This window comes from Lynx rufus, unplaced genomic scaffold (assembly GCF_022079265.1).
Source record: "Lynx rufus isolate CCGP_SWC_20201006 ecotype Redwood Valley unplaced genomic scaffold, mLynRuf1.p SCAF_20, whole genome shotgun sequence".
In the NCBI taxonomy this organism is placed as follows: domain Eukaryota; kingdom Metazoa; phylum Chordata; class Mammalia; order Carnivora; family Felidae; genus Lynx; species Lynx rufus.
Genome location: NW_025814835.1, coordinates 1,324,598 through 1,346,399, shown reverse-complemented (window position 1 = coordinate 1,346,399; position 21,802 = coordinate 1,324,598).

Genomic DNA, 21,802 nt, shown 5'->3' with positions numbered 1-21,802 from the left:
CGACTGGGGACAGGCGGTCAGCGGGCACCTCCGTGTTTGCAAACAGCCACCGTCCAGTGAAAGACGTGCGACTGCCTGGATAGATCGGCCGTTTACACCCGGAGTGGCTTCTCAAAGGACAGATGCAGAGGGGCCTGCACACCACAGACGCATGAGCACAGGTACCCGCGCTCCTGGGGACTCTGGGTTCCGCCCGTCGTCTCCGGTCTGAGAACCCCGGGGCCCCACCTTCCCGCTCCACCCGTGGCCGGCGCCGACCAGAGAGCTCCCCAGTTAGCGCACTGTCCCCAGTTACCTGCAGCCGCCGCTCATGCCGGCCACACGGGGAGCCCTGAATGCCAGAATTACAGCTTTTTCTTAGTCAAATACTTAGTAATGCTTGATTGACTTTCCCCCAGGTTTAAATATTTCCAAAAATTTCAGCTTTAAATGGAATACTACGTGGCAATGAGAAAGAATGAAATCTGGCCTTTTGTAGCAACGTGGATGGAACTGGAGAGTGTGATGCTAAGTGAAATAAGCCATACAGAGGAAGAGACACCATATGTTTTCACTCTTATGTGGATTCTGAGAAACTTAACAGAAAACCATGGGGGAGGGGAAAGAAAAAAAAAGAGGTTAGAGTGGGAGAGAGCCAGAGCATAAGAGACTGTTAAAAACTGAGAACAAACTGAGGGTTGATGGGGGGTGGGAGGGAGGGGAGGGCGGGTGATGGGCATGGAGGAGGGCACCTTTTGGGATGAGCACTGGGTGTTGTATGGAAACCAATTTGTCAATAAATTTCATATATATAAAAAAAAATTAAAAAAAAAATTTCAGCTTTATTTCAAGAATATTTAAGTATTTAACTACTACCTGCACTTTTTCATCTGTATTTTGAAATGCATTAAAAGAAAAACGACTTTGAAATGTATTTGAATGTAGCAATTTTTATCTTTGATATCTATTTTGTTTTTGATAAAAGCTGTATTAAAATGTCACGTACATTGGATCCAGTATAAAAAAACAAAAAGTAAAAGAACTTTTTATTTGTTTGTCTCCTGCATCAGGGGTTGGCCCACATCTGCTACAACAGGACAAATAATAGGTAGGGTTTGCAGGCCCCTGGGTTGTGCCGGCGAGTGCTGACAAGCTTGAAAGATGCCACAGATAATCTTGTTACAAAACAGGCACAGCTGTGTTCCAATAAAACTTTATTTATACAACCGGCCGAAGGGGAATTGGCCCCTGCTTTAATCGTCAGCCAATACAAAGGAAACTATGTAACTAACAATCTTGCTTATAATAAGTGATGATATTAAAATCAAGACCTGAAATATAACTTTCATGCATTAGACATGAAATGACTCGTGGACTCTGTTGTCTTTGTGGTATCATTTACCCAAAACTGGTGACCCATCAACAAAACATCCAGACATGCTCCACTCTCGTTCATTTCAGCCACCCTCGATACCGTTCTGTTCTGGGCATATACCCTTACATTTATTTTCCTATTTTGTCACCATGAGGGAATACTGGCCAAGGTAGAAAATACCAGGAGACGTTTCAATGGCACTTCAGCTCGATTTGCGTTAAAATTTAGACATACGGTGTGTTTGCTTCTATTTGCTCTAGGGTTCTGCCCCGTGACTGCTGGGGTCGGCAATCTCCCACCCGGAGATTTAAATAACTCTGTTCCTGCAGTCACACTGACAGAGTTAGAAGGGCATGCATGTGAGAAACACGGCATTATCCCCAGGCACAGGACTGCTTTCACGGCCGCCCTCTCTCGCACTCGAGATTTCCCACAAACCGGTTCCGTGCAAGGAGGCCTGTCGGGAAGTCCATTAAATCAGGTCATCTCTGGATGCGTTCTCCTTGCACGACAGAGACCGGTGGACAGGCGTTGTCACCAGGCGGGGGCGGGGGGGGGGGTTGCGGTGACTGAGAAATGGAATATAGTTTGTCCAAGACAAAGTCACAGAATACATTTTTCAATGTGTAGCTCCTGTTTAAGCCAGTCTGTAGAGACGAAACCATAAAATAACCACCAGATTTCTCCTTTAAAAAGAAGTTATGACGTATAGAGCCAACTGAAAATCGATGCATCATGTTTGGGAAAATAAAGCATAAATATGTTTTAATTTGGATGACTCAAACTTAAATCCCCACTCACCCTTCAAGTATTTATTCTCAAATTTGTAAGTAAATATAGTATTTCAAGCACACTTTTTAATAAAATATCAATTTTTTTAAAGCCTGAAACGGAGACGTAGTGAATATTTATACACAATGTAAATGTAGAAGTCAGCTAAAATAACTCAGACATCAAAATTTTCTCCCCGAATTGTTTGATTACTTCCTTTACAATGAGTGGGCACACTAAATAACTGTCAAATCTGCATCTTTTCATGTAGGTCCTCCATCACAGCTTCTCAGAAAATCTAGATGGGAATGTGTCTGTTATTTACCTAGATCCAAAGCTGATTTTTTTTTAATTACCAAAAAAAATTAGTCTCACCTTGGTAAAACCGTCATCTAGTTTCCTAAGAGAGTTTTGAGATCAGTAACAGTAATCCAAAAGAAATTCCTGTCTTTGGCGTGTTTCCTACATGCAGAGCCTGAGACAAGGATTTGAGTTCACATGAAGGGAATCAGGGAGTGAGTGAAGCATTCGGAGGAAGGAGGAGGCGGCCAGCGAACACGGGCTTGGGAAAGCTCAGCTCCGCAAAGACCCTCTTCCGGATAAGGTCAAGCCACTGGTTCCAAGCACCGGGATGTGAACATATCTGTGGGGCCACCATTCCATCCACCACAGCCTCGAAGAGTTTGATGTGAGCAGCCGGGGGGACAGTGGTGGACAGACTGGGGGGGGGGGGCAGAAGAGCAGAGTCGGGTGTGGGAAGGGACAGCAAACCTTCTGTTGTGGCCACGTTAACTGTGAAGCGCTCCTTGCACGTCCGAGAGGGACCTGGAGAAGAGACCCTCACACCGAGCGGCCAGCTCCTCACCGGTTTCCTGTGGTGGAGACCAGGGAACACCGTTCACTCCCTTGCACATCTTTCTTTTTTTTTTTTTTTCAACGTTTATTTATTTTTGGGACAGAGAGAGACAGAGCATGAACGGGGGAGGGGCAGAGAGAGAGGGAGACACAGAATCGGAAACAGACTCCAGGCTCCGAGCCGTCAGCCCAGAGCCCGACGCGGGGCTCGAACTCCCGGACCGCGAGATCGTGACCTGGCTGAAGTCGGATGCTTAACCGACTGCGCCACCCAGGCGCCCCCCTTGCACGTCTTTCAAAAGTCACTGGGCAACAAATGCTAAAGGAGAGAATGGTCCTTTCAACCAGGACCCGCTCGGGCGCTTTGGCGCTGGGAGGAGATGGGTCAGAAACGGGTTCCGCGGGAGCAGAGCTGTGACGAAGCCAGGGGGACACAGTCAGTCACTCAGACCGCACTCAGCCTCCTGCACCACGGGAGCCCCCGTCCCGGCTGCCCCCTCTCTGCTCCAGATTTCTCGGCTCAACCCAGAGACCTGTTCGTTCTCGTTAACGTCTATGTCTCTGCACACTCGGGCCATGAGAACACAGCGCCTCAAAACGCTTCCGCACGGGACGATTTTCTCTCGAGAGGACGTGCGGCACCCCCAGAGCTCCAGACGTGCGCCCACACCTGCCCCACCCCCCCCCCCCTGCGTTTAAGAGCCTCCGGATCCGGCGCCGTGAAAGCAGTTAGTTTTCAAGACTCACTCTGACTGCCTTGCCTCTTGACTGAAGGTATATTGTTGGTGTCATCCTTGCAGTTTCCGTGTGCATTCTCAGTATCTATTAAACTCGAAGTTTGATTATAGGTATAATGAATAATTGTTCTGTCATTTACATTCTCCAAGAAGTGCCTTCATGATCTAGCACACAATCCGACTTCTCATAAATTTTCTCTCACACAGTCATTCGGTCAGATTCACAAAAGCTTAATGTCAGATGATTATTTCTGGCACTCACTCATCAGCACCTCCCAAAAATCCGCCTTGGGATGTGATTCTCAGACGCTACAACTAGAAATAATTGATCACCGTGACATTGCCTGGCTAATGGAGGTTTTCATTTTGTTCTTTCAGCAACATTTAGTCAGATACGGGCACAATAGTGCCTCACATAAGCCGTGAGTGTTTCCACTGAGCTGGAAGGACTATTCTCGGTCAACAGTAGGGAGGATTTAGCGTTTCAGGAGATAAAACCCCACTTGCCCCTTCAACCCACTAGTCTCTGTTACATAGTGGTGCTGTCACTGTCCCCCAGATCCTAACCACTGCCTGTGGCTGCACCTGGTCTCTCCCAGAAGGAAGGGAAGAAGGGCACACCCTACAGGCCGGCATCGAGCACCCCGTCCTTCCGGGTTACATCACGTGCGAGGCAGGACTCGGGGTGCTGCAGAAATGACTGATTCCCAGGAGCGTGGTCTTTCCAGATGCCGTCTTTCCCACCTGAGTGTAGTGATTTAAGACCACCGGAACACAGGGGTGACTGGGGGCTCAGTCGGTGAAGCGTCCGACTTGGGCTCAGGTCACGACCTCACGGTCCGTGAGTTCGAGCCCCGAGTCGGGCTCTGTGCTGACAGCTCGGAGCCTGGAGCCTGCTTCCGATTCTGTGTCTCCCTCTGTCTCTGCCCCTCCCCCACAAAAAAATAAATAAACATGAAAAAATTAAAAAAATACAAAGACCACCAGAATACAAAGCAAACAGTGTATTGTGGAAAAGCAGACCATCCAGCCCGACCTTCGCTCCTTCTCCGGACCCAGTCACCACCCCAGCCCGCACGCCCATGCACGTACAATGACAAAGCCGGGAGAGCCAAGTCACGAACACTTGTTGCACCCCCCTTTAGAACACAAACTTCCCTCGTGCGTGCCAAGGTGTCCCAGGGACTTCAAGCTGAGTGTGCAGGCAGGAGCCCTGACCCCACAGACCAGCGCTCCCCACGGCTCCCAGCCGCAGTTGCGGGTCGGCGGGGAGCAGGGCAGACGTTTCCAGAGGGATCGAGGGCGTTCAGAGATCGTCCCCGGAGAGCGCGAACCTGAGACAGAAACCCTGAAGGTGACAGCGAGCCACCACAGGAAGCCCCATCCCTCCGAAGCCTCCGTCCCAGCGCACGGGGAGCTCTGTTCTCCGCTAACTCACGAGGCCCAGAGCCCCAGAAAGCAGAGCGGGTTCTGCCTCCGACTGTGGTCCGTTTCTCAGCGCTGGAATTGGACATTAATTAGCACTTCATTTGCTGTTGCGCTCCTTTTTCTACAGATATTTCCTCTGGGGCCTGACAGCCATTTCCTGTCCTTTAATGTCCCACAAGTAATTGGACCCCTGGCCGCCCGCACCTGCAGGAGCCCGGGAAGAACTGCTCGTAGGAGGACCCGGGCTTTAAACAGCACACGCTGTGCCTGCCTCCGAGCTCACGGCAGGAACAGAGAGTTTGAACTGGGTTAACATCGTTTTAATAAAAGGAATAAAATATTGCAAGATATAAAAATTAATCTTGCACGCGGCAGGCTGTTAAGGAAGGGAAGCCCGAGGGTTTTCCGCTTTGGAAGACTGGAGCGCTCGTGGCACAAGCAGTGACAGTAAATTAGAACCGTGACACTAATTAAGTGCTTACTGTGTACCGGGCGCCGCCCTCCACCCCCGTGTGAGGCTTGCGGAAAGCGCACCGGGACGCCCGCGGGGTGGAGGCACGACACGCAAGCGTGGCAGAAATGAAGAAGCTCCCAGAAGCACTTTAACCACGTAACTGTCGTGCGCGATGGCATCGCCCTGTGCCTGGGGACAAGCACCCTGGCGGGGGCACCAGGATCGCGCAGGGGCAGCGGGGGCCGCGCCCACGTGGGGGGCCCAGGACGCTTCTGTCACGCCACGGAAGGTTGGGGCCCGTGAGCACCCTCTGGAACAGCAAAGAAGGAAAGACGGCTGTTTCTAGCGTTTGTGTCGTAGTCGACTGTCTCGGCTGCTCCCGACAGCACTCGCCCGGTGACGCTCTTCACACCGATGGTCCACAAAGCCGCACGCGAAACCGGCATTGACGGCTCGCCCATCCTTCCCCGGTGGCCGGTTCAGATGCTAGAGCTGAACTAGAAGCACCACGCCCCTTGTCGGCCACCCGCGTGCGTCAACACTCGCCAGGGCCTCGGGGACCGACCGCACGCGGTGACAGGTGGTCACTTTGTGTCCACGCGTGAGGCTTGTCACTCACTGACGTTAACTCTTGTTTCAGCTCAGAAGCCGCCAGGGTGAGTCATCGCAGTGCCTTCCGTGTTCGAGGACACAGGTGGTCCCCTCGCCTCTGGAGAAAGAGAACAGTGAGACTCGGTGTGCAGGGCTCCTCTGTCCAGCTCAGGGGACACGGCGAGCCTCACGGACAGCCGCACGGACGGCCGCACACACAGCCGTCGGGCCTGGCAGTCCTGACTTTCCCCGAGAACACATTCTGCCTGAGAAGTGAGTGCACGTTTGTACACATGTACAAGAGGGAAATGTCTTTTTAGTGGGAAAGGGTGCGGAATATGAACTATTTCTCTACGTCCCCTTTTCAACAGCTACTTGAACATGTAGCTGATGTGCTGGGCAGTTCACAGAAAGGGGTGGGAAGCGGTGTAGACGCCGAGGTCTGGGCCCGGCACAGCCCGTGGGCACCGTGGGAAGAGCCGGCCTGGGGCACCCACTCGGTTGGGGCAGGACGGAGGGTTTGCTGAGCCTTGTCTACACATACACAGCGGCCGACGGTCCTGGGCCACAGCGTCCCAGCCCTGCCCGTGGCCGCTCCGTCTGCAAGAAGAGAAAGAAGGAGAGATTCCATGGCGTCACCGCAGACGTGGAGGCCGACGGCAGCAGAGATCTCCCCTCTCGGTTCTGGAGCCTGGAATTCGGAAATCCGGTTCGGGCAGAGCCAGCCTCCCCCCCACCCCGGGGCCTCGACAGGGGCCCCCCTCCCGCCTCTGCCAGCCTCCGGCGTATCCACGTGCTCCCCTCTCCTGGGGGGACGCGGCCATCAGATTAGGGCAAACCCCAAGGATAGACATTTTCATGCCGAGATCCTTAACTAAATCTGCAAAGACCTTATTTCCAAACAAGGTCATATTCTGAAGTTCCCCAGGGACACGCATTTCGGGAGACCCTATTCAACCCACCACAGCCCGCCAGGCACAGTCTGTTCCCGAAGGAGCCGCCCCCGAGCTCCCGTTCCGCCCCCCCACCCCCGCCCCACCACCCGCCTCCGGCGCCGAGCACCTGAACGAGGAAAGACTTCCTACAATTATTGACTCCACCGGTTTCTGGGAACAGGGCTAAATGCTTTCGATTTTTATTTCATCTAATCCTCATGATAACCCAAAAGGAGACACAATTACTCTCATTTTGCAGAGCAGAAAAGGGAGATTTAGAGAAATCCAGTAGCTAGTAAGTAGCAGACGGGGCTTCACCGGTCCTCACCCCTGCCCCGCGCAGCCCCCTTGGAAGGGAAATTCGGGTCAACTCCAGTGCCCACGGGTCACCAGCTTGGAGCGGGCGGGCCCTGACGCGGGGCCGGGAGCACCGGGCACCCCAGCCCGTGGGGCGGCCCTTCCCGCAGCACGTTGGGAACCACCACTGTCCCATATGACTAATGAATCTCACAATCAAAAGCTAAAGTGAGTTCGCTGTAGCAGATGTTTTTACTCTGGGAACTACCAGACCTTTCTGGCCGCTCACTTATCCTTCAAGGGGATAAAACTCACCCTTCCATTGTGTGCTGTCACTGGAGCATTGCACAACTTTATCAAACTTTTTATTCTGGAAACTGAATTAATTTTCTGCAAGGGGGTTTTGTGCGGGTCTTTAATCACATTTACTGGGGAACATGTGTACCGTGGGGCTGGAGAGCCGATTACCGTTTCCAGAAAGGCCACTTTCAAAAGGAGATTGCCCTCGCTCCCGAGGCCTCCGTCTGAAGGTCCCTGGGTTTTGTGAAGAGGAAAAAATTAATTACTATTTTAATAACGAAGCCAAGCCTGCTGAAAATCCTCTTAGAGAGTAGCCGGATGACGTAATGGCTCGCAGGGGGGATATTGAAACCCGGCCACACAGCCTGCCCCCCACCCTTCTATTCATCCTCTGTAAGACGATACTGGCTGCTGGGTCGCACATCAGGGAATTAAAAATATAATAATAACACTGTTTTTTCTCGGGAAGGGGAAAAGTTGGGGTCCTGGGGCAGCAGGCGGGTGGGAATTCACGTCCGCCCGGGGCCCGCGTGAGCCCTCTGCACAGCCCGGGACAGGAGCACGCAGCCGACCTCCGACCCGGGTCCCCGGCTGCTGGGGGCTGGGGTGTGGGGGACCCCGGATCTGAACCAGCTGGTCGTGGTTCGTGGAGGAACCATCTTCCTCCAGAGCTCAGCCGGACACTGGGCTCTGTCCAGTCTCCCATCCGCCCGACGCGCCTCGTCCGGCTTCCGGAAGGTCGAGCTTGTCTTCTGTCTGCTGGACAGTCCAAGTCTTGCACCAGAATGCTAACATAGGGGTGTTTGATAATCTACCCCAGGCTCCCTCGGGCCACGTCCGCAGAGGAACGGGGTCTCAGTCGAGCTGGGGGGTGGTCCCCAGGCCTGCAAGTGACTCCCCGCACGAAACCCTCACCGATTCTGACACTGCTTCTGGCTTTGCCCTGCTCCCGGCGTCTCAGCACACGGCGCGTCCTCCGCCCCCTACCCACACCTCACGGTGCTCCTCCTCCTCCCGCCACGGCCACCCGCGGGGCCACCTGAGCCCACGACCAGCCGTGCTCGCACGCAGGGCCAGCCAAGCCACGGGCCTTGAGAGACACACGGCAAATTGTGTGCAGGACACGTGGAAGGCAGGGTCCAGCCAAGTCCCGTCTTCACTGCAGAGCTGTTCTCTTTAAGAGAGAAATACTAAAAATGACCCGAGAGAGAGAGGGACGGTGCGGGTGTGTGCACACGTGTCTCTGGAGTGTGTGTCCGTGGGGGGTTCTGTGTGTACGTGTGCCTGAGTGTGTGCGTGTGTGTATGTGTGTGCGTGCATTGTTTGGGGGGGCGGGAGGATTGCACCACACCCGCACGCTCCTGAACACAAAGCATCGCACCCAGACAAGCCTCAGAAATCAAGACCCAGCACGAGCAAACCACCGCAGGAGGCCACGGGGCACGGGAGACCCGTGCGCACAGCCAGACCCGTGTGCGGGGCAGACCCGTGTGCACGGGAGACCTGCGAGCACGGAGACCCGCGTGCAGGGCAGGCCCACGCAGGCCCTGGGAGGCCGGCAGTGCAGATACGAAAGAGAAAAGACTCACCGCGGTCCTGCCTGGCTCCTCTCCTGGTTCATCTCGGGTTGCTGGTAGCCCCGTTATGTGAATCTGGGGAGCCCGTTAATTTCTCAGCGAGTCGGGGAACAAATGAATCCACTGGGCTCATAGTAACAACCATGGAGAGAGCGCAAACCTACCTGCGGGTCACCTGCACATACGCCTCCGCTGACCGTCAGAGCAACCCTGGGGGTCGACACCGGACCTCCTCACACGAAGCCTCGGCATCGCGAGGGGGTCACGTGAGCACAGACCCGCAGAGGCCGACCGGAACCCCAGCAGCCTGGGTCTGGAGTCCAGGTTCTGCCCGGGGGTCGGCCCACCGTGGCCCCCACGCCGAAGCCTGGCGACCTCTCCATGCAGCCTGTGAACCGAGAGTGATCTCTAAGTAGTCGAAAGGATGCAGAGAATCAGACTTCATAACACGTGAAAATCACAGGAGATCGAAAACCCGATTCCATACACCAAGCTTTATCGGCAGCTCCCGCCACACGGCACCGAGCCGAGCTGTTGGGACCGACACCCCCCGACCCACAGACTGCACGACGGTCAGGTACCGCGACCCTCCTCCGAAGCACTACCTCGTGCCACCCAAACTCGTTCCAGATTTGGAATCAGACTCCTGTGGTTGTGCTCTAAGCATCCGTAAAGCCTCTGGTCCTGAGACCCAGACACTGAGCCATCCGGCAAGACGCGCCCGCAGTTAACGGAGCAGGTGGCGGTCAGACGACAGCTCCTCCCGTCGGAGCCGCGAGCCCTTCCCCTCCTGCAACCACACACTTCTTCAGAGCCAACGGGAGCTCTGTGACTCGGCTGAACGGAAAGAAAATGTATCAGATGAACAAATGGGCAAGTTTTATTAGCTGTTTATAACCTGTATTTTTTTCTAAATTGCTAGAGTTAGCATAAAAGAGACGTGTCATGTTGATGTGAAGTCTCCCAGTTAGGATTATGAATTCCGTGACAGCACAATTGCCTTGATATCAATATGTTTTTTCATGAATTGCAAAGAAAAGCAGGTGTATAAAAATAAAACTCACATAAAATATAAATTATCATCATGCGAGTTAATTCTATACCCTCAGGACACAATAGCTCACGCACTTTATATTTGCAAAAATGTTTGTGAGTTACTTTTTCAGATTTATTTATTTATTTCTATTTATTTAACATTTTTTTTTCCCCTCGCTGAGAGAACCCTGTGAAAGAGACATCTTATTTCCATAACCGTCCCTGGAGGACAACAGTCATAAAACGTCTCAGTATTAACCTTGATATCCCAGATAATACAATGCGGATCGTGTCATACACAATGCACACGACCCTGAAGTCAGGTCTCCTCCGTCGAGGGGGCTGCAGAGGGAAAACAGAGCTGGGCTGGTGACTTAGCAATGAAGAGAACGCATGAGAACTCAGGGTGCCGGTGCCTATGGCCGGCTGCCAGTTCTGGGGACTGGCGTCTGGGGAGGAGCCCACGGGCTAGGGCACTGTTTGCCCCCCTCACACAAATGTCTTACTGTGTTAAAAAAGACATTGCCCCTTTCATGTCGGAGACCTTCCCCATGTTGTCTCCATGGAAAAGAGCAGTGTGCAAACCCTCAGTGAGCAAACCTCTGTCTGTCTTACTCCAGAAACCGGCTCCTGAATCGCACCCCCCAGCCCCAGGGGTCCAGAAGGCCTGGCTCTGGGCCTGAGTTTCTCACCTGCTCACACCCAATCACCGTCACCGACGTACTTGTCAGGGGACGGCTCTGAGTCACTGGCCTGGGGAGGCCCAGGGGCCACACTGGGAGCAGGGAGCCCCGGGCTGGGAAACCTCCCGCAGAGGCCCTCCCCAGGCAACGTCCAGGTGACCGGCCCGAGGTCCCCAGCCTGTGCCCACCGCTGGTGACGCCAGTCTCCCTCTACCCACACCCGTGTGATGCACTGACCTTGGGGCTGCGGGCGTCTGCTCACAGAAGGCAGAGCTCCTCTCCTGCTCCCAGAAGGGTCTGTCCCACGGTGCGCTGTGCCCCTGGCCACGGTTCGCTAACAGCCGTCTCTACGGCCACCTCATCACATCGTTCTGGTCCGAGGCAGCCGCTGGATCCCGGTTATGCTGAGGGGGGGTTGTGGCCGTGGGAGAAACACTACAGAGGGAACACGGCCCACACAGCCGCTCTGCCCATGACTGATTCTCACAAGTGCCGTATCCTCCCTCTAGGAAAACGTTCACACCAGCACTAGGCGGCCTCTACAACCAGGACCAACATGAATCCACATCAGTCTTACAAATCCATTTCCCTCCTGCTGGGACACAGCCTCTCGCCGGAACCGTGTGAACTGGGTTTCGCTCATGGAGTGTGGACGAGTTGATGCAAAGAGTGTGTGTGAACCTCACACTCTTGTGTTCGCCACGGGCCCCACGGAAAGGACCCGGCAGGGCTCTGACCCCCCGAATTGGAGATGCGGCCCCCAGATGGAGGGGCCCAGCGCCTGCACCTGCGCCGGCCGGGGAGGACGGTGAGGATCTCACCCGACAGAGCCTCGCCGCCGAGACAGCTGCCGACAGCAGGTGTCCCGACTAACCCACGACACACGCTTTGCATCACACTCCCTGTTACTGAAACAGTTTTGTGTGTTTTCCAAAAATCTAATTCACTTCTTCTTTCCGTTTCCATTTTCAGACCAAGACGGAGAATGTGTATTTGGTCACCCCAGCCAGCATTGCTCCCAAAGAGCACAGAATCTATAGTTCTGACCAAAGAAGTTAAGTTATAATATAATATGACCAATATTTTTTAAGTTTATTTATGTATTTTGAGAGTAACAGAGACAGTGGGGGAGACGTGGGGCGGGGGGGGGGAGAATGAGCACGGGAGGAGGAGAGAGAGACAGACAGACAGACAGACAGAGAGAATCCCCAGCGGCTCCGTGCTGTCAGAAGAGTCTGAGGGAGGGCTCGAACTCACGAAACCACAAGATCATAACCCAAGCCTGAAACGAGAGTCGATGCTTAAGCAACTGAGCCTCCCAGGCGCCCCTGAGATTTTAATGAACCGAATTTTGTCGATTTCAGCTTGAACAGTGGGTGCAGAAGAAGCGGCACGCTGGGAAGCCTCACCGTCCCGCCCACTCGGTGACACTGACCACGTCCTGCTTCCATTATGCATGACTGTGTCGCACGAGCATTCCTTAGAAACAGAAATATATTCTGTGTCCCCGTAGCATCCAGCACCGCACTGCGCTGACACTCGATAAATATTTAATTAGTCCGTACGATATCAATTCTGCCCAAATACAGCCTCCGTCAGTCTTTTTATTGAGAATTCATTTCTTAATTATATTGATCACTCATATCATGTGCACCATAATTGGCTCTTTTCTTCTGGCAATATATTTTTAATGAGGTGCTTTTGACCTCTTTGTATGTCTCCCAGATAGACTATGTCACGTACACAGAAACATTCGCCGTCCTTCCTTCAATCCTGGAGAACCGGGTTTAAACTTTGAGGGGATATTTGTTGGTTCGCCCCCGAGGAACCCCGTCCCGACTCTCTGCTCTCTGCTGACCGTGGATCATGCCAACAATGATCATGATGTTCAGAGAAGGGAGCCGGGCCCACAGCCAGCAGGACCACTGACCCCGAGTCCCACTCTCCACTGTCCCGGTCAGACACAAGGGCGTGAGCCACAGGCTAAAGCCTCCTGCAGATGCAACTCCCATCGCCTACATCTTCCCATAACTACCTTCACAAACGTGACCACGACTTAAATACTCCTTTGCAGTTCTTCTTGGGTCCTGACCTACTGGAGATGGGCAGGGCCGTCGGTGTTGGGATGGCCGTGGTGACCCCGTGTGCCCACACAGTCTGTCCTCACACACAGACCCTCCTGGGCCTTCGTGCCCGGCTCACAACCGCTCCGCATCCGGCCACGCTGTCCACCTTTCGTAAAACACTCGGCCGGGGAAGCCGGGCGTGCGCCGGCCAGTGTTCCCGGAGGAGCAGGTGCTGACCGAGTGGCTCCCCGGCTGCTGGGATGTGGGGCCTCCGAGCGGCTCTCCGGCTCAGCCGGGAGCCTCCACCCCCAAACGGCCACGTGAGCCAGCACCAGCGATGACTCCGCCACAGCACAGGAGGGCAGCCCCCCGCCTCAGAGGCCCGGTGCCTCTGAGTCTCATGTCTCCTGGGCCCCCCTCCCCTTGGGAGCTGGACCCCTTCCCGCTCATTCCACCGGCCCCGAGCGCTTCCCTCCCTCCCTCCACCTGAGAACGCACCCTCCACAAATCACCGGAAGTAGGTTGTCTCCTTCGTAAAGGCTGGAAACAGGCTCCGGGACGGGGCGGCTGGACAGCAAGGGGGACCTGCCCCCGCAGGCACAGCTGGGGCTGGAGGCAAATAGGGTACACCTGCTGGCAGCATCTCGGCCCCTGAGAAGCACGAGCAAGTTGCTGTGACGAGGGCCTCGGCGTGGAGAGGGCAGTTCGGAGCTGCTGACCCTGCAGAGACAAAGACACGGGTTCAGAATCAAAGTCGGAGTCAGAGCTGTGTCCCTCGGCTCTGTAGCAAGAGACCCACCCCGGTGCGTCCAGAGGTCAGACTCGGAACAACCGGGCTGGGAAGTGTCAGCCTGCGTGGCAATGGCCGTGGGCGGAATGGCCCTCCGTGGGCCCTGCAACGAGGGCACCCACACGCCAGCGGGGCAGGACTCCAGCCGGCCAGCCGCGGGGCCGGTGCTGAGCCCCGGGAGGGACCGTCTGTGGAGGAGGCCAGCCAGCCCCTCCTCCGCAGGTCTGAGGGGCCCCCTCCACCCGGGAAAGGCCGCGTTCCACCCGAGACGTGACAGACACAGATTTTGGGCGCAGCTTGCTTCTTTCCCGAGTGCCGTGGCCACCGTCGGAAGGCTAACAGAGGCTCTGGCGCAGCACCCAGGCTCGGGCTCAGATCGCGGGACCGAGGGAGCCGCCGACAGCTGCAGCGTAGGGCGCGAGGCCTGGGACGGCGACGACGCCGTCCCCGGATGCCGCCGAGCGGCCGGCCAGAGACGACGCAGGGCGCAGCGAGACCCCCAGCTAGACTCGAGTACAAACAGTCTGATTATCAGGAGCTGTTAATTTCCCAGAAGAAGACTCCCAACCTCTGAACAGAAGTCTTGGGACAGAGTTTAAACAGCATTTAACTGCTTGGTCGGTAAGACTGTGCTCGCATTTAACTAAAACAGCGCCCGCACACGGCCAGGCTATCACCGCAGATGTGACCCCGAGCGTCCCGTGTGGCTGTTCCGCACGTCAGCCCTCAGTACACGGGATTCTGACGCTGGGCGGCTGCAGGCCCCTTACAGCCTGGTGTGCCGCTGTCGTGCGAACACACACGTGTGCACACGCGCGTGCGCTGTAGCGACCCGGCCCGTAGTTGTAGGAACGACACGTAAAGGGGAAAGTTCTTCCTCTCCTCTTCCAGAAACCCCAATGGCCCGACGCCCCACCTCGGAACACGCGGGCCTCTTCCCGGATCACAGGCCTTGGGAACGTGTAGGGATATGCTGCGTAGGGTTTCCCCTGGAGCCTCCCAAGGGCCCTGTCCTACTGCACCACGACCTCCGTCACGGCAAGACGCGACACGGCACGGACCCAGGTCTCGTGTCCCAGCGTGAGGGGGAGCTGGAGGCCAAGCCGCCCCGCTTGCCCCAGCTCCGCGGCTCGCCCTTTGAGCGGCCTGGGTCTGCTGACGGCGTCCACTCCCCAGGGGCCAGCGCACAGTAGGTGCTTAGCGGTAAGTGAAGTGCATGTCAGACCAGGAGACGGCAACGTCTTTGTTCGACACTGACGTGCCCACGTGCCGCTGGAGACTTCTTCGGCCGAGGTACATGCAAGCAAGGAATCTGCTCATTCCTCCACTTGCCTGACTCGTGTGCGAGGCCCGGGCCGGGTGTCTGGGGGGCGCGGAGGCCTGGCTCCTCGTCACAGAGCCCGCCGCGTGCCTGAGACCCGTGTCTGTGTGGCTTTGTCATCACTGAGAAACCGGAGAAAACTGCAAACGCGGAGGAGGGACCCAGGAAAGGTGTCCCGTAGGCCTCCGTTCGCTTTCTATTTCGAGTTCAGCTGCCTGAGCAAATGTGCTTTGCGAGGGCGTTACAACGCCACTCAGGACCAATCTTGAGCACCGGGAGGGTCCAAGGCGCTACAAGCAGGGATATAAAACAAAAGTATTAGGAGTGGAAACGCTGGCTAACTTTTCCATAATGAACAAACTCTAGACCAAGAAAAGTATACTTTAATACAATTTTCATTACTCGTGTAGAATTTTCACCACTAAAAGTATAATAAACACTGAGAAGGAAAAAAGGTAAAACCATTTGAACGATTTTTAGAAGAACGTCACACAGCGACGATGTGATTGTTAACAACTGTCTGATGAGCCCAAATCAACAAAAAAACTAGTCCGGCTCGTTCCCTGAGCTCCATGAACTACCCGAGCTGCCCGGGCTATAAACGTGTCCGCCCACAAAGGACATCATTGGGCTCCACTGTTTGCAATAAGCTGTTCTGAACGATATCATTTATTATCATTTTTAATCTTTTATTCAGTTTTTAAAATAACAAGCTGGGTATTTCCCTCCCCGCCGAGAGCAGCCCCCTCCCACCTCCCCAGAGAAAAACCTGTGGGGACAGTTTCCTGTGCCCCCTTCCAGAGATGTTCCGGGGAATGGCCAGCAAATGTGTGTGAGTCCTGGGAGTCTCTTCTTACCTTGATTCCGACACCAGCTCCTCACCTGGATGAGAGGACAGGAGTTTCACAGACCCTTGGCGGGTCTGACACCCACGTACCCGGAGGGGTTCTCTGACGTTGGCGGGTCCGGCATCCATGTACCGGGATGGGTTCTCTGACACTCGTGGGTCTGACATCCACATACCGGGATGGGTTCTCTGACATTGGCGGCATTAGGCTCTACAGAGTCGCACAGCACTGAGTTGGTGAATGCTGCACTTTGCTTCTAAGGAGACACAGGATTAGACTCCTCTAGTCCCAACGCTTTAATCTATCAGCCAATACCTCACCTCACCTCGTGTGCGTTTCCGCCCAAGGACACCGCATCTCACACTACTGCTGATGTGCTCAATGTACCGCATGCCTGAATGGGGTTCTTCAGCACCACCCTTGGTGACGGTTTTACGTGATGAATCACCAGCAAAACACACGAAAGTATGAAGAACATGCACTAAAGAGACCGTGGAAAGGGCACGTGTTTACAGCGGGAAAGCTGACACAAGAAGGCAGAGCATCAACTTGTTCCGCCTCCGTTGGGAACAAACACGTCGGAAAACCACACTTTTGCCCCTCTGTGCACATCCACAGATGACCACAGGAGTCCTGTGAGTGTTGACTTGGTCACAAACAGTGAGCAAATGAGTTCTCACACAGAGAATCCACGACTAATGAGGGTCAGTGGTCTATATGGTGTGTGTCGATAAAACAGTATTTGTGTATAATGTACATACATATGTGTGTGTGTATATATACGTGAGTATGCGTGTGTATGTATGTATGTACATACGAGCATCTGTGTGTATACACATGAGTATATGCGTGTACATAGGTGTATATACATATGAGCATGTGTGTATATATACATGAGTACATGCATACATAGGTGTATATGCATATGAGCACGTGTGTATGTACGAGTATATGCGTGTACATAGGCGTATATACATGAGTGCATGCATATTCGTATACATGAGTATATATGTATACATACATGAGTGTGTGAATATACATACAAGTGCATGTGCGTATGTGTGTGTATGCGTGCAAGTGTGTGCGTGAGCACTGTGTGTGTGCACGTGTCCATGTGTGTGCATGTGCGTACATATACGTAACCCCACAGTATAGGGTTGCTCTGGGAATCACAGTAGACCGCCCATGCGAAGCGCCTGGTGCCACGTGCCGATGTATTTTGGCACTTTCGCCTTCTTGTCACCACCGTCACCATCACCACCATTCCCTACACTTGGCCTCCTCAGCTCCATGCAAGAATTACAAGATGAGTCCCTGAGAGCAAAGGTGTTAACAAAGAAAAGCCCCCAGACCCTCCTGGAAGCCGGCGCGTGGCCACGGGCTCCCATGTCAGGTCCCGTTCACCATTTTGCCCATTTGACACGCAACTCCGCCTGCCTCAACGTGGAAAGGACGGGATCTCGAAAGGACAAGGGCAAGGCCTTCAGGGGGTGTCAGCAAAGGGAGGAGTGCTCAGGAGTCCGGACAGTCACTGCGCTCCCTCAGACCCGGGCCGAGGACCTCCACAGCTCCGCACCGTCCCGGTCCTCCCTCAGACCTGGCGACGGGCAGCCCTCCACAGCGTCTGATGCGTGACAGGGGACAGTGTGAACCAGGGCCATTTGGTAGTCGTCTATGGAGGACCTACTATGCGCCAGTTACTTTTTGCTGACCCCTGGGGACAGTCTGATCACTTTCTCTCTACGTTAAAACTTTTGAACCTCTGATTCCAACAAATCCCGTTAGTCCTACATACCTGTTCCTTCAGGAAGCCCCCACTCTGTTCCCCAAGACCACTGGGCACGTACACAGCCGCACAAAGCTGGTCACGCGCTGTCTGTTTTTTCCGTTCCCGCTAGACTGTGCACAAAGGACAAAGGCTCTTCTCGGGTGTCTGTGAGTCGGCAGCACCTGACAGTGCAACTTGGGACAGGGTCCGCACACCCACGGTGACCATTCTTGCATCAGCGAGCCTTGCCACCAGGAAATCCCTCAGTATACATTTTCTGGCTGAAATTTAAGTAAAATATTTCCTGTTTTATGGTAGAGAGATGGTTATAAAACTGTTCTCTATAACTTATGAATGAGTATCACTTAATCATTAGTTAGCTTTCTGTTCTCCAGGGTGAATAACCCAATTATTTATTCCTATCGATCAGACATATGCATGGCTCAGACCTTTATCTCCTAAATGTTGTCTTCATCCCAACTGTCTGAGAGGTCAAATAAATGGGCAAGATGTCAAAAATCTGACAATCGTTGAGCGGATAGAAACAACTTCAGAATCCCACGCTACCTGTCCTAGACCCAGGCTATACTGGCTGTCTTGGAGGGGTTTAAAGGTGAGACTTGCCTCACGATGACTTTCTTCAGACACTCTCTCAAGCTCAGTCTGCAACGGACCAGTCCGACCTGTCCTGAGTCTCCCGGCCACTGCGCACACAGCAGGTGCCTGAGAGCGAATGGGAAGTTCCCGCGCATAACATGGCGGTGCCGCGGCAGCCCAGCATACAGGTGCTCCGTGGTCTTCGGGCATGCTGCCTGCCCCCCACCCCCCGATCAGCTATATCCACCCAGAAAACGGCAAGCAATTCTCAGGCTCCGGGTCCTTCCGCTGACCCAGATTTCTGAAGGTCCAGCTCGTGAGGCTATAAACTACAATAGCTCATTTCTAAAGACGTCAAAGACGTTCATTAGACACCTCAGACATTTGCAGTGGGGAAACAGGCCTGCACCTTCACTTTGATCCAGCCCTGGGAAAAACGTACGGTCGTGCTTTGGTTTTAAGTTCCTTGAGTCGCTCCCTCGAATACTTTCCCGGATGGGTGTGTGTTCAGCCACGTTTTCCTGTCGCCAACGTTTCTTACATCGATGTGCCACCTTTTCTTCTTCTTGCCATTTCCTCCCTGAATCTGCATAAAATGTTTCTTTAGTTAAATACGGCTCTTTGCCCTCAGCACCCTCTCGTTGGGCCAGGCTCTGCGGTGCATTTACGTGCGCCGTGGTAAGCTGGAGCCTGGTGTCGGCCGACGGCTCGTGAGATTTTCGGTTCGCCAAGGTTCGATTTTTGTGTTCTTGTTTCCTTTCATTCAGTCACCAGGATGCTGTTTTGACTAAGGGACTTGCAGTTTGAGGAAAGAGGCCTTCCAAACCCTGAGGAGACCGGAGAGGGAGGAAATGGAGAAACAGGCAGAGGAAAGTGGCGAGTGCTTGATGGGAACTTTCAAGAAGGAAAGGAAAGGAAGCCAGTCCGAATGAAAGAGGAGGAAAGTGTCTGCACTGTATCCCCGGAGTCCGAGGAGTGTGAGCGGACACGGACGTAAGAGGGGGGCAGACAGTTCTGGCTCGGGGGACCATCTGCTCTACGATCATGACTCGGACGCGAGAATCGGCGGAAGTTACGTTGGGCTTCCCGGACTTCATTCCCCGTCGGGCGCACGGTGTGTCCGCGCACACGCACCCTGTGTGCATCCTCAGCCCGTATCCTAAGCTCCTGTCTCCACGCTCCGCTCTGTCCTCGGCACCGGTGCAGCCCTGAGCCGCCTCGGCGGGGGTCTTGTCACCAAGGGCAGCAGCCAAGTTGCGGTCCTGGAGGCACCTTGCTCTAAAGGCACGTTCCTCCCGCGGCACCTGTGCCTGAGGACACTCAAGGCACCTGCGAACGTCACCTCTGGCGTGAATGTTCCATGTGCTCAGGCTGAAGCGAGAAGAGCGGGGCTCTGAGACTTTGCGCTGCGGGTGACCGGTGGTGAGACGCCCCCCGCCAACCCCCCCCCCCCACGGCCCCGGTGCTTTCCAGACTCGTCCTCGGAGTAAGAACCACCTGAGCGGCCAGAGCCCCACAGCCCTCTCCAAGTGTCCCACTCGTACATCTGGTGAAGGGCTCACAAAGCCCGTGCGAACACGCTGTGCTGGGGTCAGCGCGCCCCGCCCTGGGAGCACACCGCGCCACCCTATGCACCCCACGCGGCACCGGGGAGGCGCCCGGCACCCCGGCCCGAGACCCTCAGCAGGCGTCAAGAGCGGAGCAGGGACCTGGCCCGCCAGAGGCACCCCTCGGTGCCGGCCTTCGCGCTAAGCCCTTCGCCACAGAAACGGGGCCTGGGCAGGTGCGCTGACCCCTCTCTGCAGATGAGGACGGCGGGCTCAGGGAAGCTCGGCTGAAGAAGTCGCGAGGTAGCTGGCCTTGGAGGGACAAGACACGGACCCCGGTCCGCGCCACGCCGAGGCGCCATCCCTCTGCAGACGGAGGGGCCCAAAGCGCCGCCCGCCGACGGCCGTCCTCTTGAAGCCCCGGGCGGCAAGGACGCCCAGAGTCGGTTTACCCATGAGCCCGGGCGCATCACAGACGGGGCCGCGGTCCGGGGGACGGGGTGCCGTACGGGTTTCTTCGGGTTCCCTTCTGAAGAAGACGCCTGACGCGGAGGAGAGCAAAACAGGAGATGAGCTGTGAGTAATGCTTTCGGGCCGTGGGGACAGAACGGGGGGCAAAGGAATCGAGAAGGAGCGAGAGAGCAGCCCAGCCCCGCGCGGCCCGCACCCGGTGCCGCCTGGGCCTCGCGCACTCGAGTCCCTGCACGAAATCGCATCCGCTCAGAAGAACAGTTGGAGCCGCGGTGAAGGCCCCGGATTAACGGAGCCTGAACAACTCCAAACACCACCGAGCAAGTTCTGACAGCGTCTCGGGAAGTTTCTCCTCCGCAGGCCGGGGAAACAGCACACTGTCTCTTTAACAGAGTTGTTTTTTTTTTTTTTTTCCTTTTCTTTTCTTTCTTCCTTTTTTTTTTTTTTTAGTTTAAAGATTACATTTAATATCTATTTCCCAGCAGTGTACAAACTGACATCATCTACTCATAAAAGCGGAATGCTTTGCTTTTTTAAGCTTCAAGCTGAATAACAAATTACCACAGATGACAGCGTAAAAGAATAACAGAATGGAATCAAAAGAAACTTCATTGTCAACAGAAGCCCCCTGCTGAGGAATTTCAATTTCATATAGCTAATTATCCCTGTCAGTTGGAAGAACTGACAAAAAGCATTCTTTGTTCTCTTGTTCTGCCTCCCGCATCTCACTCTCAATTAATTCCGGCATACAAATATGACTAATTGTCTTTGCAGCGTTCGAGAGCTCTGTATATAAATGTTCACGAACTGAAAATGATTGGGAGGGTATTCATGCACAGATTTATGATATTCGAGCACAATAGACATGCATAATTCAGGTGACCATGTTAGCGCCCTCACACACCCGCATCACAGAGATTAGGCAAGATTCTCTTTTCACATCCTGTTTTCATATCTGCTTGGTGACAATAACTCACTTTGCACCTATTAAAAGAGGAAGCATTATATGTCAGCTGTGGCTCATTGAAATTACCATGAACAAGATTATCAGCATTTAAATAACATATGGGCAGTGAAGTGACTTGGGGGGAGAGACAGAAAAATATTAGGGACTTCTTAACAGCACAACAAGATCTCTCCATGAAGGTTAAAGTCTCGCTTTGGATTTCCGTGTGTTGGTGCTTGTTGTCTGGTGGATTGGCTTTGGGTTTTTTTCTGTTTCTTTCCTTTTTTTTTTTTTTTTTTCTTCCTTGCTCCTCGGTCCTGATCAGTGTTGTCAAAATGCTTCTCAATTAATGTAGCTAATGCTCTCATTGTCTTTTTTCCCCCCGAATACAAGCGCAGGCTTCTCTCGCTTATTTTAACTTAGCAACTTAG